Genomic DNA, 18,924 nt, shown 5'->3' on the forward strand with positions numbered 1-18,924 from the left:
GCCACACAAATACCCAAAACCGGTCATCAATAATAGTAGCGTCTCTAACTGTCACCCACTAGACATTCAATGATGTCGCCATCAATGAATCCCCTATTATCAACATTCTAGAGTTTCCGACAGATTAAAAAGAAAAACAATTGCAATCAGCATGTAAACACAGCAGCTCCATGAGCTTGTCAGAGGCTGGGAATCCAACAGCAAATAACTTACTTCCTGACTCCTTGAAGCCTGTCGACCATCAACAAAGCACCAGTCGGGAGTGTGCTGGAGTACTTCCGACTTGCCTGGATGGGTGCAGCTCAAACATGACTCGAGAAGCTCGATACTATCCAGAGACAAGGCAGGCTCTGCTTGATCGGTACCACAACCAATGCCTCCACCTTCGTTTCTCAGTAGGAGTAGTGTATAAAATCTACACGATGCACTGCAGAAAGTCACCAAAGATCCTCAAAGAGAACCTCCCAAACTCAGACCACTTCCATATATAAGCTCAAGAACAGCAGATAAATAGGAATACCACCCTCCAACAAGTAAAAATCTGAGGCACTCACCATCCTGACGTAGAAATAATTCAGCCATTCCTTCAGTGTCACTGGACCGAAATCGTGGAAATCCCTCCCAAACGGTATTGTGGATCAACCAGCAGCCAATGGCTTGTAGTGGCTCAAAAAGATAGCTCACCACCAGCTTCTCGGGGAGACAGCTAGGGACAGACAATAAAATATTAGACAGCCAGAGACACCCATGGCCCATGCGTGAATGGAAAACGTTTTGCTGTAATTGTCCAGGGTGAGACCACACCCTGGATTTTTGTGTGTGAAGTATGGATCTCCATATCTGACGAAGTATTGTTTTGTGTCTTTAGCTTGATTGAGTTTGTAAATGGAGTAACTAAAAAGATTGATGAAAACAGAGTGTTTGACATCGTTGACTTGTACTTTAGTGAAGCCTTTGACAAGGTGTCAGGAGGTAGAACAATTAGAAACTTTCGATCACTTGGGATTCAGGGAGAACCTGCCAGTTGGATACAGGTTCGTCTTGATAGTGGGCGGCAGTGGGTGATGACGGGACGCACGTAACCAGCGGTGTTCAACAGGGATCGGTGATGGGTCCACTTCATGTAAATGATGTGGATGAGAACAAAATGAGGCATTGTTAGCATATTTGCAGATGACACCCAAACTGGTGGTCACATCGATAATAAAGAAGGTTATAAAGATTATGAAGAAATCTTGATCAATTGGGTCAATGGGCTGAGGAATGGTAGTTGGAATTTAATTTGGATAAATGTGACTTATTGCATTTTGGTACTATAAATAATGACAGAACTTGGGCAATTCAGGGTAGTGCCCTTGGTAGTGCTGCAGGGCTGAGGGACCGAGGGTTTCAGGTACATAATTCTCTGAAGTAGGCCGGTTGTTTAAGAAGCACGCTTTGCTTCATTGCTCAGACTTTTAAGTATCGGAATTGGATGTTATGTTGAGGTCTCAAGGGGCATTGGAGTGCGGTGTGCTATTCTGGAAGGATATTATTAAACTGGACATAGTTCAGGAAAGATTTATCATAATGTTACTGTGAATGGAAGGTTTAAGATATAAAAATAGACTGAAAAATCTGTGACTTTTTTCCACTGAAGTGTAGCAGGTTGAGGGGTGACTTTATTAAAGTTCATAAACAATGAGAGGCATAGATAAGGTAACTGACGAGGGTCTTTTTCACCCGGGTGAAGAAGTTCAAAACTAAGGGACATATTTTTAATGTAAGAGGTGAAGAATTTAAGAAGGACACGTGGGCAACTGAGAATAGTTCATGTTTGGATTGAACTGTCAGTGCAAGTAATGGATACATGTACAGGTAGATTTTTTCAGAGACACTTGGATAAGTTCATGAACAGGAAGTTTTGGAGTGATATGGCTCAAATTCAAGCAGGTGGGACAAGTATAGTTTGGGAACATGGTCGGCATGGACTGGTTGGATTGAACAGTTTTTTCAGTGTAGGATGTCTCTAGGACTGGACAGGGTTAATGCAGAATGGATGTGCCTGACGACTGGGGTGGGGTTGGCGGGGAAAGCACAGGGGAGTCCAGAACCAGGGATTGACCGTCTAAAGGAGACTGGATTACACTGAGATGAGGAGAAATGCCTTTTGCAGAGATTTGCATCCTTGCCTTCTCTGTAAACAGGCCAGTTCCTATTAGTTTCCAAACAATTTATCTGCATCAGCTGTAACTTATGATCGCTATTGCCGACTGAATACTTAATCTGAGTGTGTCATATAATATCAGTAAGACCTGATATGCATATATCTTGTTGATCGTGCCGGATTGTGCTGCTATATTATCCTTTGCCCTTGCCTTTTACACTTACAACTTATTAATAAGTCGTGTCAATCCTCGTATTGTATCTGCCTATTTACTTCTCCTCACCTCCACTCACACAGTTGATGTCAGCTGAGAGAGAAATGGTAACAGGTATTATGTGACATACTAAGTCCGTAAAATGGCTGAATGACCTCCAGCTGTTCTGTTGTTTTATGTTCTTGACTAACTCCTCAGTTAAGGAGAACTAAGCTATGGCAATACTTAGGTAAGTTGAAAACAAATTAGCATAATTGATTTATTTATTCAGACTAGATCAGACAAAATATCGGGGATGGGTTTGCGGAACTAATACTTGAAAATGCATTTTGAACAGAATGTGATAGTGAATGTTTTCGGAGCACTTACTGGTGTAATGACAGCCTGTGGTAAGCTGTAATGATGCAACTGTGCTTTCAGTCTTAAACAGAAATATGGCTTTCCATGTTGTCCCTGTTTCACCATTGGAAGGAGAGTCACTGGAACTGAATTGTCAGGATGTTTACAGTTATTGGTGGGAGAGGGAATTTATCTTTTACAAAAATGGCAAGAATATCCATTCAGTGAAGTTCACAACATCTGAATCCTCGTATCGCATTTAAGTAAACAACACTGATGACAGTGGATGGTACAATTGCAATGTTGACTTGGAAAAATCACGAGATGTTAAGATTCAGGTTCAAGGCACGTAACCAATTTTGCACAATGTGCACAAGACAGTCCATTCTTCCTGGGTCTGACCCAGTCAATGGAATGGATGTCACAAAATTTGTGGAAGATATAGAGCTAGTTGGTAAGATGAGTGATGAGGATATCATAAAGGGCCTGCAGAGGGACAGAGGTGGTTTAAGACCAAAAACAAAATCGTAAACTGGAATACAATGTGGAAAACCGTGAGATTTTGTGATCTGGCAGGAAGAATAGAGGAACTGAATATATTTAAATTATGAAAGACTGCAGAAAGCTACAGGAGTGATTCCTCATCTGTGAAACAGAAAAAGTGAGTGTCCAAGTTCGGTGGGTCATACGGAAGGCAAATGGTTTTTAATTTGAAGGGAATGGAGTGTAAAACTCAGGAGATTACACTAACACTCTACAAGCACTAGTCAAACTTCAGGAAAACACTATGAACAGTTTTTGGGACCTTTATCTCAGGAAAGATAGACTGATCATTGGAGGCAGTTCAGAGAAGAATCACTCGGCTGATCTTGGGCATGAAGGGACGGTTCTGACTGAGGATTAAAAAAAATGAGAGGCAATCTTATTGAAGATTCTTAGAGGGACTTGACAGGGGATATGCCGAAAAAATGTGTTATCCCCCTTCCAGAAGATTCTGGAATCAGAGAGGCATCGACTTAAAACCGGAGGTGAGGAGAAATTCCTTCTCTCTAAGTGGACTGAATCTGTGGAATTCTTTACCACGGAAAGCTATTGTGGCAGGGTTGTTAAGTACATTCCAGGTTGAGGGATGTAATTGTTTTTAATCACGGAGGTTATTGTGAATAAACAGCAAGAAAGTGGAGTTGAGGATGATCGAATTAGACATGATCGTCTTGAATAGTGGGTACAGTCTCAATGGACTGAAAGGTCTACTTCTGTCCCTACATCTTATGCCCGTACAATCTATTAAAAGCAATCTGAACCTTTCACAATTAATTTTGATGCTTTCTTAAATAAGGTGACTGATATGATACACAGTACTGTTGTTGGTCTTCCTATGGTGCCAAACATGATTTCAGTGATAATCCTGGAGGTGATTGATAGCATTCTATTATAATCAATAGACAATAGGTGCAAGAGTAGGCCATTCTGCCCTTCGAGCCAGCACCACCATTCATTATGGTCATGGCTGATCATCCTCAATCAGGACCCTGTTCCTGCCTTATCCCCATAATCCTTGATTCCACTATCCTGAAGAGCTCTAGCCAACTCTTTCTCGAAAGTATCCAGAGACTTGCCCTCCACAGCCTTCTGGGGCAGAGCATTCCATACTCCCACCACTCTGTGTGAAGATGTTTCGCCTTAACTCAGTTCTAAGTGGTCTACCCCTTATTTTTAAACTGTGTCCTCTGTGTCCTCACCCACCAGCGGAAACATGCTTCCTGTCTCCAGAACGTCCGATCCTTTAATAATCTTATACGTTATTAGATTTCTGTTTTTACTGGCACATTCTCTGAACAGAGAGAGATGAATACAAGGTCAGAGAGAGAGAGAGAGAGAGAGAGAGAGAGCGAGAGAGAGAGAGAGAAATGGAACAAGATCCAATCGAAACATGGGGAGAATAAACAGTTGGTATTTGGGTTATTCCCATCACGGGATCCCTCAAAAATAAAAATTGTGTTATAGGACGAGGCTGAATAGGCTCGAGCTTAGCTGGCTGAAGGTGAATTTATATAAAGGAGGAGCAGAAATAAGGTGAATCTCCAAGGTATTTTCCCGAGGGTATGGTTGTCCAAAACTAGACGGCATAGGCTTAAAGTGAGAGGGAAAAGATTTGAAAGGAACCTGAAAGGCAATTTTTTTCTCACAGAGTGTGGTGTGTGTATGGAAATAGCTGCCAGAGGAAGTGGTGGAGGCTGGGACAATTACAGCATTAAAAAGACTTTTGATCTGCACATCGATAGGAAGGGGTTAGCGGGATATGGGCAAAATGCAGGCAAATGGCATTACGTCATTTTACGAAATCTGGTAGGCATGGACGAGTTGGGCTGAAGGGTCAGTTTCCGCACGCTATGGCTCTACTATTCCAAAATTCAGGTGGCATTGAAAGAGAATTTGAAATTTGCTAAGTAAGAGAAAGGTAAAGTTTCACCCTCTCCCCTGTCCTTTGTCAGTAAATGCTCACAGACTTTGACCTGTGTCACCATTGTGCTTTTGCTCTGTGATGACAACAGTTAATTGATGAGCTCGATTGTGTGGTACATTCCAGAATGCCTTGCCAAGACCGTGCTGACGGTGGAGCAGGCGGCTGAAGTATTCGAGGGGCTTTGGTTCATGCTGACGGGCACTGTCCAGGCGGCACGGCCCTCCGACCACTTTCACTACTTGTTTTACAGAGACAGCGCCGCCCTGTCTGCCACGCTTGATCATGGCAGCGTGGACACCATCAACGCAGCGACTGAAAACATTTCCAGGAATTACGCCTGTAAAGTGATCGAGATGGTTTACAGTCTGAGGAAGAGAAGCGACAGCATTCACATTTCCGTTAAACGTAACTCTCTGTCACTATTGCAGAGTCCCCAGTGTAGGGTAAAGGCACTTCAACCCACTGAATCAGAAACGACCTCCTGACTATTCTCTAACTCCCATTTCCTCAGCTTGGCATTGCAAGTGCGCATCTAAACACTCTTCTCTGTGATAACGCTTTCTGGCTCTCCCACATTTACAAAAATGTGTTCCAGATTGTCTGGGTGAAAATGCTTTCCTTCATGCCCCCACTCAACGAGGTGACTCAGTGGTTAGCATTACAGCCTCACAGCACCAGGGTCCTCGGTTTGATTCCAGCCTCGCGTGGCTGTCTGTGTGGAGTTTGCAAATTTTCCCTGTGGGTTTCCTTCCACAGTCCAAAGATGTGTAGGTCGGATGAATTTGCCATGCTATTTTGCCCATAGTGTTAGGTGCATTAGTCATAGGGGAATGGATTTGTGTGGGTTACTCTTCGGACGTTCGGTGTGGACTTGTTGTGCTGAAGAGCCTGTTTCCACACTGTAGCGAATCTGATCTAAACTTTTCCGCCCCTTACCCTCAATCTATGTCCACCCCCTCTGTCTCTTTATCTCACCAAGGAGAAATGTTTTTCCTGTCAACTCTGTTTATACACCCTCATTATTTTATACATCTCAATCATGACTCTCACACTCGTGTCAATCTAATATACTTTAAGGTAAATAACTCCGGTCTGTCCAATCTCTCTCCATCACTGAAACTCTCCAACCTCCAAGGCAACATCCTGGCAAGTCTCCCTCTGCACCCTCTCCCAGTGCTATCCCATCTCTCCTAGAATGGGAATTCCAGAACCCGGTACAAAACTCTCTCTGCAATTGTACATATTCATTCCAAATGTGATTGTGATTGTCACCAAATCTGACCTCGAGCTAAAACGATGCTAACAGCCTTGAATGGCTTGAAGGATTGTTTGAAGTCTCCCGCACTGACCGGGTGTCGGGATGTACTTACTCTCGTTCTGCTCACTAAGTTTTCCCAAGCCCGGACACTTTACAGAAAGAAACAGAAACATGTCTTTCTGCTTTCCAGAGGCGTTCGCCATTCCTAAGTTGACCGTGCAACCCGAGGAACAAGTGTTTAATGGCCAATTGGTTAAATTGGTGTGCTTGGCTGAAGTAAATCCGTCTCAAGCGTCCTTGCAGAACAGCTTTTTAGAAATGGGGTTCCTCTCCAGTCTTCATCCGAACACAGCGATTACATCTCTGAGTCAGCTCGTCCGGCAGACTCGGGCACTTACCATTGTGAAGTCACAGACGGGAAGGTGTGGAAATGCAGTAATCAACTCCCTTTGTCCATCAGATGTGAGTACCATTTCTTATCGTTCCTTTCTTAACAATTAAAGATTCATAATAGAGACAAATTCTCATCCTTCCCCACATCTCAGAGTCGTGCATTGGAGAGCTAGTGACAAACAGCACAGAGTAATGGACGGGCCATTTAGGTCTGAGATGAGGAGGAACATCTTCTCCCAATGAGTGGAGAGCCTGTAAGATTAACTGTCCCAGAAAATTATGGATCAAATAAATGGCAACTGGCCATTCGATCCTTCCAGCTTTCTGTGCCCATTCATAAGGATTGTGGCTGATTATCCACCTCAGTCTCCTGACCCCTTGCTCTCTTCCTTTAGGCCCTGATAACTCTACCCAACTCCTTTTTGAACAACATTCAATGTCCCAGCTCTGACCAATTTCTATGACAGAGAATTCCACAGGCTTCCCACTCGCTTGGTGATGGCATTTCTGTGCCATCTGTGTCCGTCTGTGTCCTACTCCATCTCTTTTGGACTGTGACCCCGGATGTCTCTCGATTATCAATAATATTTTTCCTGCATTTACCACGTCTAATTAGCAAGTTTTCAGGTTACATAAAAATTGGTGGTGTTGTGGATAGCGAGGAAGATGGCCAAATAATATAGATCTGCCTGAAAGTTGTGTATGGAAATGGCAGATGCAGTTTAATCCGCACTAGTGGAAAGTGTAAAAATATATAGGTCCGCTGGGCCAGAAGGGATTTATCCTAGAATTCTCTTGAAAGCCAATGAGGAGATTCCCAAGCCATTTGCTTTGATGCTTATGTCGTCATTATCCACAGAAATAGTGCAGAAGACTGGAGGATAGCAAATGTTGATCCCTTGTTCAAGAAGTGAATTAGAGACCATCCTGGTTATTATAGGTCCATGAGCCTTACTTTGGTGGTGGGTGAAGTGTTGGAAAGGTTTAGAAGAGACAGGGTTTAAAATCATCTGGAGATGAATAAGCTGATTAGGGCTGGTCAACACGGTTTTGTTAAGGATAGGTCGTGCCTCACAAACCTTTCTGAGAACTTTGAGAATGTAACCAAATAGGCGGATGAAGGTAAAGTGGTTAATGTGGTGTATATGGATTTCAGTAAGTCGTTTGATAAGGTTCCCCACGGGAGACTATTGCATAAGGTACAGAGGCATGGGATTGAGAGTGATTTAGCGGTTTGGATCAGAAATCGTCAAGCTGCAAGAAGATAGAGGATGGTGGTTGATGGGAAATATTCATCCTGAAGTTCAGTTACTATTGCGTACGGCAGGAATCTGTTTAGGGGTCACTGCGGTTTGTCGTCGAAACAATGACCTGGGTGAGGGTAGAGAAGAATGAGTTAATAAATTTGCTGATGATGCTAATGACGGTAGTGATGTAGATAGTGATGAAGAGTGTTGTAGTTTACAGAGAGACATAGATAAGTTGCAGAACTGGGCTGAGAGGTGGCAAATGGAGTTTAGTGCGGTAACTTGTGAGGTGATTCACTTTGGAAGGATTAGCATGAACGCAGAGTACTGGGCTTCCCGTAAGATTCTTGGCAGTGTAGCTGAGCAGAGATCTCGTTGTTCGTGTCCATCGATCCATGAAAGTTGCCACACAGGTTGGTAGGGTCACTAAGAAGACATATGGTGTGTTAGCTTGTATTGGTAGAGGGAAAGCGTTTCGGAACCATGAAGTCATGCTTCAACTCTCCAAATCTCGGGTGTGGCCACATTCGGAGTATTGCGTACACTTCTGTCACCGCATTCTCGGAAGGGTGTAGAAGCTTTGGAAAGGGTTCAGATAAGGTTGACTAGTATGTTGTCTGGTATGGAGGGAATGTCTTATGAGGAAAGACTTGAAGTTGTGTTCGTCAGAGAGAAGATGATTGAGAGGTAACTTGATTGTGACATATAAGATAATCAGAGGGTTAGATAGGTTGGACAGTGAGATCATTTTCACCTGTATAGTGATGGCTCACATAGGGGGAATATCCTTAAATTGAGGATTATTAGATATATGACAGATGTTTGAGGTAGTTTTGTTACTCAGATATAGTGAGTGGAATGCATTGCCTGCAACAATAGTGGACTAGCCAATTTTAAGGGCATTTCAATGGACATTGGATAGGCATGTGGGCGAGAATGGAATAGCGTAAGTTCGATGGGCTTCAAACTCATTCCACAGGTTGGTGCAACATTGAGGGCCAAGGGGCCTGTACTGCGCTGTAATTTTCTATGTTCTATGTTCGAGTGTAAGCTGATGCATTTTTGGGAAGTGAAATGCTCCAGGAAAATATACAGTAAATGGCAGGATCCTTAAAAGCATTGATATACAGAGGGATATTGGGATGCAAGTCCATTGTTCCCTGAAAGTGGAAACACAATTGGATATGATGTTTAAGAATTCAGATGGCAAGTTTGTTGTCATCGGTCTGTCAATTAGTATAATATTTGGCAAGTCATACTGAGCTGTATAAGACTTTAGTTCCAGCACGTTTCTTGGATTGGTCTCCAAACGATCGGAGAGATGTGAAGGATTTCGAGAGGTTGCAAAACAGGTTTATCTAGATGTTGCCTAGACTGGAGTATGTGAGCTATGAGGAAAGTTTGGACAAATTTGAATTGTTTTCACGAGAGCATTGCAAAGTGTGAGTGGAGCCACCTGGCATATATAAAATTATGAGTTGTAAGAATGCTCGCTGAGTTGGAAGGTCTGTTTTCAGACGATTCGTCACCATACTCGATATCATCATCCGTGAGCCTCCAGTTACGCACTGGCGTTATGTCCGCTTTCCCATTATGTGCTTTGTTTTCTTCAGTTGAGTGAACTTAGAACATTGAACATTCCAGCGCGGTACAGGCTCTTCGGCCCTTGATGTTGCACCAATCTGTGGAAACGATCTGAAGCCAATCGAACTTACACTGTTCCATTTTCATCTATATGTCTATCCAATGACGGCTTAAATGCCCTTAAAGTTATCGAGTCTCCTACCGTTGCAGACAGGTCGTTCTGTGCCTCTACTGCTCTCTGAGTAAAGAAACTTCTTCTGATATCTGTCCTATATCTATCATCCCTCAATTTAAAGTTGGAAAAAGGCTCTCACTGTCCACCCTATCTAACCCACTGATTATCTTATATGTTTGAATTAAGTCACTGCTCAACCTTCTTCTCTTTAATAAAATAGCCTCACATCCCTCAGCTTTTCCTCTTAAGACCTTCCCTCCATACCAGGCAACACACTAGTAAATCTCCTTTGAACCTTTTCCAAATCTTCCACATTCTTCCTGTAATATGATAACCAGAATTGTATGCAATGCTCAAAGTGCGTCCCCACCTGAGTTTTGTACAGCTGCAGCATAACCTCATGGCTCTGAAACTCAATCCCTCTACAAACACACCATACACCTTCTTAACAACCTTATCAACCATGGTGAAAACTTTCATGGATCAATGTATATGGGCACTGAGATCTCTCTGCCAATCTACACTTCATAGAGTCTTATCATTAGTCCAAAACTCTTCACTCATGTTGCTCCTTACAAAATAAATCACCTTACACTTTACCCCATTAAACTCCATTTGCCGATTCTCAGCCAGCTCTGCAGCGTATCTATGTCCTTCTATAACTCAAAACATCCTTCTTCACTATCCACAACTCTACCGACGTTATTAACCGATTCTTCTATGCCCTCATCCAGGTCATTTACAAAAATGACAAAAATCAGTGACCGCAAAACAGATCCTTGCAGTACAGAAAATGCGACTGAACTCCAGGATGAACATTTCCCCTCAACCATCACCTCTGTCTTCTTTCAGCTAGCCAATGTCTGAACCCAACCATGTAATCGCCCTCAATCCCATGTCTCCATATTTCGCGCAATAGCCCACATAGTTAACGTCATTTCTTCCTCTTTGTCTCAGAGAATGTCTCAGAGATGTGTTTCTTGATAGTCATCCAGCTGGATTGCCATGGGTTTAGGAAGTCTCGTGCGTGCCTCTGTTTGGCTTGTCCGTGGATCGATGTTTGTCCTAGTGAAAGTGGTGGTTTTCTTCGTCTGTGTGTAAGGATACTTAGTGAGAGTGGACCATGTCTTTTGATGGCTAGTTGAAGTTCGTGTATCCTTTTGGCTAGATTTCTGCCTGTTTGTCTGATATAGTGTTTGTTTCAGTCCTTCTAAATCGGTAACTCTATCAATAAACACGTCGAGTTGGACCCCATCTACCATCTTCAGAGAAAAAGAACCGGACATGACATCACGCACCCAAAGAAACCTTGAAGCTCACTGAAGATGTTATCTAGTATAGTGCTGAAATGTCTGAAAGCAAACGTTGCAGATCAGCGAGCAAACTTGCATCCAGAACCTCAGCCTGAACTACAAATCTTTTCAAAAATCACTAAAATTATGAGAGGCATGAACAGGCTGAATAGTCAGTCTTTCGCCAAGGTTGGAAATGTCAAATATTCGGAAAGGGACCACAGGTTTTGGGTGACAGGAGGACTGTGTAAGGGAGATGTGCGAGGAAAGGTTACCTCAGAGTACAAAAAAAAATGATCAGACCACCCAATGGACCGAGGAGTGGCGGAAGGATTTTAATTTAGATAAATATGAGGTGATGTATTTTGGAAACGCAAATGAGAGCAGGACATATACACTTAATGGTAAGGTCTTGAACAAAGTAACCTTGTACTGCAGGTTCATAGCTTCTTGAAAGCGGAGTCTCAGACTGATAGGATGATGAAGAAAGCGTTTGGTATATTATCCTTTATCGATCGGAGTGTTTAGATTACGAGTTGGAAGGTCATGTTGCGGTTGTGCAGAACATGAGGAGGGCTTTTGCCGAAACGTCGATTTTCCTACTCCTCGGATGCTGCATGGTCTGCTGTGCTTTTCCAGAACCACTCTAATCTAGACTCTGATTTCCAGCATCTGCAGTCCTCACCTTTGCCCAGGACATTAGTTAGTCCACTTTCGGAATACACTGTCTAATTCTGGCCTCCCTGCTATAGGAAGGAAATTGTGAAACTTGTAAAGGTTTGGAAAAGATTTCCAAGAATATTACCGGGATTAGAGGGTTTGCGCAAGAAGGAGAGGCAGGGGCTGTTTTCTCAGCAGCATGGGAGGCTGAGAGATGACTCTATACTGGTTCATAAAATCATCAAAGACATGGACAGATTAAATAGGCAATGTTTGTCCTATAACTAGAGCACATAGGTTTAAAGGTCAGAGGAGAAAAAAGTTAAAATGGACCTAAGGGGCAACTGTTTCACACAAAGGGTGGTGTATCTCTGGAGTGAGCTGCCAGAGGGAATGGTGGAGGCTGTTAAGATTACAACATTAGAAAGGCATCTGGTCAGGTTTATGAATTGGTACAGTTTAGAGGGATATGGGCCATGGGCTGGCAAATAGGACTGCATTAATTTAGGATATCTGATCGGCTTGTTGAGTTGGACTGAAGGGTCTGTCTCCGTGCTGTGCATATCTATGACCCGATTACTCTACACAGAATGATGCCTGGCACATACTGACAAAGCACGTGAGAGAAACAAATACGAGAACAATGCTTAAATTGGATACAGACCACATGCAGTGAGATGGAATTCGTATAGAGTGACATAACAGTCGTATGCAAACATGATGTGTTGAAGGGCCTGTCCCTGTGCCGTTCTGTTCTATGTCCAAACAATTCAGAGAATCCGCTCGTTTTCTGGACTCAAATCACACCATACCAGATGATAGAATCTGTATTGAATTCTAATGGGGATCTAAGTGACTCCTGTCTCACAACCCTTAACTACCCTCTGCGCAATTAGAGATGAGCGATAAATGCTGGATTACCCAGTGACACTCACATCCAATGAACAAACAGAAACAAATGCATATGAATTTTATGTGACTGTGATGATTTTCATAGTTGAGTTTGCAATTAATTTCACCAAACACAAGGATTTAGCATTTGTCTATGTTTATAGGGATTTCAGTGTCAAAACCAGAACTAATAATTCAACCCAGACAGAAGCTAATTGAAGGATTTACAGGATCATTAATCTGTTCAGTCTCCAAGGGTTGTCTGCCGATATACTACCAATTTTACAAGGGGTCAAGCGTGGAGCTGTACTGGGAGTTTTTTGCAAAATTGGAGCTATCAGCAGAAGGGACGAAGGACTTTGCAATTGCTCAGAGAGAAATGAGGTGACAGGCCCTCAGCACAGTGAAGACATAGAGATCACAGTAATAGGTAAGTTCACAAGGGCTCTCTCCCAAACAGTAACTGAACCATTAGCCCAGAGACTACTGCTGTTCGGATCAACTCTAAGTGGGTACTTTGTCCTTGACCAGTTTTGACTAAAGCAGCACACAGAGAGAGAGAGAGAGAGAGAGAGGGATGGGGTGGTGTAAGAGAGGACGGCAGATGCTAGGGTTCAGCATCAAAAAATGTGGTGCTGGAAAAGCACAGCCTGACAAGTGGCATCTGAGGAGCAGCAGCATCGACGTTTTGGGCATATGGTCTTCAAGGACAAAGTACCAGCTTTGAGTTGATCCGAACAGCAGTAGTCCCTGTGCTAATGGTTCAGTTATTCTTTGGGAGAGAGCCCTTGTGAACTTACCTATTACTCCCCACCCCTTTCCGCCTTCCACAAAGACCGTTCCATCCGTGACTACCTCGTCAGGTCCACGACCCCTACAACCCACCCTCCCATCCTGGCACCTTCCCCTGCCAGCGCAGGAATTGCAAAACCTGCGCCAACACCTCCTCCCTCCCCTCCATCCAAGGCCTAAAGGAGCCTTTCACATCCATCGAAGTTTTATCTGCACATTGACCAAAATCATTTATTGTATCCGTTGCTCCCGATGCAGTCTCCTCTACATTGGGGAGACCGGACACCTCCTAGCAGAGCGCTATAGGGAACATCTCTGGGACACCCGCAGCAACCAACCACACCGCTCTGTGTCCCAACATTTCAACTCCCTCTCCCACTCTGCCGAGGACATGGAGGTCCTGGGCCTAGTTCACAGCCGCTCCCTCACCACCAGACGCCTGGAGGAAGAACGCCTCATCTTCCTCCTCAGAACACTTCAACCCCAGGGCATCAATGTGGACTTCAACAGTTTCTTCATTTCCCCTTCCCCCACTTCACCCCACTTCTAAACTTCAAGCTCAGCACTGTCCCCATGACTTGTCCTAGCTGCCTATCTTCTTTTCCACCTATCCACTCCACCTTCCTGCCTGACCTATCACCTTCATCCCCTCCCCCACTCACCTATTGTATTCTATGCTACATTCTCCCCACCCCCACCATCCTCTCATTTATCTCTCCACCCTTCAGGCACTCTATCTGTATTCCTGATGAAGGGCTTTTGCCCGAAACGTCGATTTTACTGCTCCTCGGATGCTGTCTGAACTGCTGTGCTTTTCCAGCACCTGTAATCCAGAATCTGGTTTCCAGCATTTGCGGTCATTGTTTTTGCCCTGTTTAGTCCTGGCATCATCCTTGTAAATTCTTCAGCATTCTTTCCAGTTTAATAACATCCCTCCTTGAAAATTAGTTTTTGAACACATCACATCACCTAACTCTATTTTAAATTCATTGCATCAAACTGGTTCCCACTGATCATCTGAATCAATGGGTGAACTCAATGCATTTTGACCTTGGTGTGTTTACGTCATCTTGGGCGGCACGGTGGCACAGTGATTAGCACTGCTGCCTCACAGTGCCGGAGACCCGGGTTCAATTTCCGCCTCAGGCGACTGACTGTGTGGAGTTTGCACGATCTCCCCGTGTCTGCGTGGGTTTCCTCCGGGTGCTCCGGTTTCCTCCCACAGTCCAAAGATGTGCAGGTCAGGTGAATTGGCCATGCTAAATTGCCCGTAGTGTTTGGTAAGGGGTATGGGTGAGTTGCGCTTCGGCGGGTTGGTGTGGACTTGTTGGGCCGAAAGGCCTGTTTCCACACTGTAATCTAATCTAATCTAAAAAAATCTAATCTCACCTGAACAGGGGAGCTGGGCGGAAGAATGCGATGGGTCGGGAACTGGAGTAAGCTATGTTTCTGAATGTAGGGAGGCAGAATACTCACAAAGTTAGACCATTGGATGGGGTAGCTGTGACCCTCCTCCCTCCAGCCACTCTCTGCCAGAGCACCTCAAAGATAAGAAGAGACATAAAACGATGGGAATAGGACACATGAGGAGGACCTTCATCCCCTCAGGATGGTACTCTGTTATTTAGTACCATACATTTGGATCAACTTTATTTTCCGACCCCATTCTCTTTAAACTGTGACTCGTTAAAAATATCTATCTCCTTAGATTTATTCAAATTCACTGGGGAGACTGATCTAACCCTAACCACGAATGAACCCTAGCAGTAACCCTAATCCTAAACTCAAACCTAACCCAACCTTAGCCATTACCCTAACATTAACCCTAAACCTGAACTCAAACCAACCCTGAACGCAAACTCAACCCTTAAACCTAAACTTAACTCAAACCCAACCCTCTCCCTTACTCTAACTTTGCACCTAATCCAGAAGCTAGCATTGATCTTAACCCTAACTGTCGCCCTAGCTCTATCCCTAATCCTAACCCCGATTCTAAACCTAAACATAAACTTAATGCTAACAGTAACTCTAATCTGAAACCTAACTCTTCACATAACTCTAACCGTGGTCCTCACTCAAACACTAACGCTAACCCTAGCTCTCACCCTCAGCATAATGAAGGCCTTCTCACTAACTAAGCCTCACTCTAACCCTATTGCACCTGTTTAATGTGCATTAAGTGGGTTTGACAATTATCATCTATCGATGTGTTTGTTCCCTGTTTATGACTGAGATAAGGTCTTGGCAGCTCCTGACTGTTACAGTGCAAAACTACTCTCCAATATGCTGAGCATATTTTCTCTCTATGCCTGCAGTCAATCCCTCAACTCTGTCACAGACCAGGAGGTAAGTGACTGAAACTACAGTTTTTAGATTTGCCGTTGTTTCCCTGATTCCTCTTAATCACAGATACGACCAAAGTGAAGAGGTCATTGAAGAAGCTTGGATATGACTGCATCCTTTTAACACAAAGCAGGAAACCACACACGAGGCAAGTCCCAGATGGCTTTTATTCACCCACAGGGATGTGGACCAGTCCTTATTGTCCATCCTTAATTGCTACAGAGGACAGTTATAGTTTACCAGTGTCTGGAGTCTCATGTGGGCCTAGACCGGGTAAATACGACATATTTCCTTCCCCAAAGGACATTACTGAAGACAAAATGAAGAACTGGGCAGCTCCTTGAGGATGAGAATTCTTTATGTTCGGATGGAAACCAGGGATGTCGGACCAGGGAATGCCAGGTTTCGCTAGGTTCAGTATTTCCTGTGATAGCATTGCCGTCTTGTTGAAGTTGAACATGGTGTTGAAAGCATTGTGTTCGAAATGACGAAGTCTTTTCCCTCTCTTTTCAACTGGAACTAGATCCCAACCTTCTGGTGAAAGGACAGCAGCCAACAATCTGGAGTATGCAGTAATTGGAGCAGCACACACTGTTGGTGAGTGCCATTCAATCGATGTGATTAATGAGCTCTACAGAGTGAGAGAGAAACATAACCTGGTAGAATTTCTGGATAAACATCCGAGCCATCAGGTGGGCTCGAGTGGACGATTTGCTTCGTGCTGCGGAGGCTGAGGGAGAATGCAGAATCTAGACAACAGGAGTAGACTATTCAGCCATTTCAGTCTGCCCCACCATTCGTTATGATCATGGCTTACCATCCAACTCAATCTCCAGTTCCCGTACAAACTAGGCATTGGCCATTTGGCCATTTTAGCCTGCTCCGCCCGTTTGATAGGATCATGGCTGAACATGAAACTCAGTCCTTGATTCCCCGCTTTCTCCGCCGTACTATTCAACCCCAATCACCCCAAACGATGCCAACTGCTTCTTGCTTGAGATGAACAAAATGATGACTATCTTACAAAAGGTAAACTGGAAGAAAAGTTTCCTTTCGATAGAGGGATCAACGGATGCCATAAAAAGAAAAAGAAACAAAAAAAATACAGGACAGGAACACAACCCTTGGCCCTCCAAGCCTGTGCCGATCATCATGCCCTTACCAACCTAAGAAAAAACTCTCCCGCCCTTATTTGGTTGGTATACCACAATTTTCTCCCTGTTCACGTGACCACCCAGGTGCCTGTTAAATGTCACCAACGTGCCTGCTTCCATCACCACTTCTAGCGATGCTTTTCAGGCTCCTGCCACTCACTGCATGAAAAGCTTCCCTTGCACATCTCCCTTAAACTTTCCCTCCTTCTCACCTTGAACCTGTGCCCCCTTGCAAATTGAAACATCAACTCTGGGAAAAACCTTCTGCCTCTCATAAGTTTGTCGACCTCTATCAGGTCTCGTCTCAGCTACCAGTGAAAAAATTCTCGTCGTTTTAACCTTTCCTTGTGGCCAATGTCCACGAGAGCTGGCAAAATCCGAGTGAACCTTCGCTGCACTCAGCCTCATCCTTCCACGTCCTCTGTTAGTGTGGCGGCAAATGTGGCCTAACAAGATAATTTGCCAACACTCATACTCCATGCCTGGCCGATGAAGACGAGCATGTCATTTGCTTTCTTTATTACCTTGGCCACCATATATTGAAGTAAGGAGCAGGACCTTCAGAGGAGGATCCGAGGAAAAACCAGGTGGTGGTGGTAACTCTGTGCCTGTAAGAGTGGCATAAATCCCCAGTGAAGAAAAATTTAAATATGCACTTGCCATGATAAGGCTTTGGGTCACGTGCAGGGGAGATGGGATCAGAATATAGTGAGGTGGTTGCTTTTGACTGGCACAGATTTGATGTGTTTTTTTTTTGCTGTAGACATCTATCTTCAACAAATCTCTTTTCTAAATGGCTATGGCTGTTAATATTCTGTGATTGGACCTCCACTAGGGTGTTTGGCCTGACTCAGTAATGCTTATTTAATCTCGAGTAACACAGGAAACTCAACAGGGTGCAGTTCTCTGGTGTTGAGAAATCCAACAGACATTGGTTACAACGAGCGATTATGTGCTTAGATCCGATTCCTCAGACAGACGAACGCCTCGAGCAAACAAAAATGAACTGGATCACGTTTCCAGTATAGTTGTCTTTCGAGAGGACTTGGCTAACTTGATGATCCCTAATGAAATGTCTCTACATGCATGTTTGTCTATATATCTATCAAAATAAGGTTATAGAACCATAAGCTATATGAGCAGAATTAGGCCATTCAGCCTATCAATACAGCTCACCCCTCGACCATGGCTGATATGTTCCTCAACCTCACTCCTGCCTTCTTCCCACTAACCTTCATCCCCCTTACTAATCACGCTCTATTGATCTCGGTCTATAAGTTATTTGTCTATGTTTCTCTCTCATCATCTCTCTATCTAATTCATTTATTCTATGGATCATTAGCCCATTATAATAAAACTTTCGGATTCATGCGTATTTTTTGTGTGCATTTATTTTCTTTGTAGAAAACCACTGTGGCTCTGGTTATTCAGAGGTCACCATCAAGAAGAGAACAAAGACCAATAAAGATCTCATTTTTTCAATAATACGATTGTGAGAAAGGGGATGAGGAAGGTTGGGGTTGGGATCATTGAAGCTCCAGCAATAACACGATTCCAGTTGCTGAGCAAATGTCTGTGTTTGTGACCAGTTCTGAACATGGACGTGCCAAAGTACTTTGAGAGACAGACTGTGAGGGAATGCAGCGTGTGCAAAACTAAAAAAATCACCAGCGTCAACGGAGTGGACAGTAAGCCAGCCAATCAGAAACAAGCATCAATCTGATCTGTTCTGTTCCTTTATTCTCCTAAATATAAGGTAAAGGTAAACAATTTGGAGATGATTTATATGTTGTCAGTGATCCGTAACAATCACGCAGTGCGATTAGAGTGAGATATATCTATTTGTGTTGGGTGGGTGGGTTATGATGGTGGTTGCTTTGCAATTACTTTTTTGCACATGTATATAAATTCTCTGTGTGAGAATGGCAGAGGGACATGCACTTTATTCTTAGCTGAGGCAGATAGAGAT

The 18,924-nt window shown here is 43.8% G+C and overlaps 1 pseudogene; it reads left to right on the plus strand.

Annotated features, from left to right (window-relative positions):
• LOC148135609 (platelet endothelial cell adhesion molecule-like) overlaps positions 1-18,451 on the plus strand; it is a 32,699-nt pseudogene extending 14,248 nt beyond the window's left edge.
• Positions 18,452-18,924: the final 473 nt, after the last annotated feature.

Source organism: Chiloscyllium plagiosum, unplaced genomic scaffold (genome assembly GCF_037043375.1).
Source record: "Chiloscyllium plagiosum isolate Xiang-an unplaced genomic scaffold, Cpla_swu_hap1 HiC_scaffold_49, whole genome shotgun sequence".
Lineage (NCBI taxonomy): Eukaryota > Metazoa > Chordata > Chondrichthyes > Orectolobiformes > Hemiscylliidae > Chiloscyllium > Chiloscyllium plagiosum.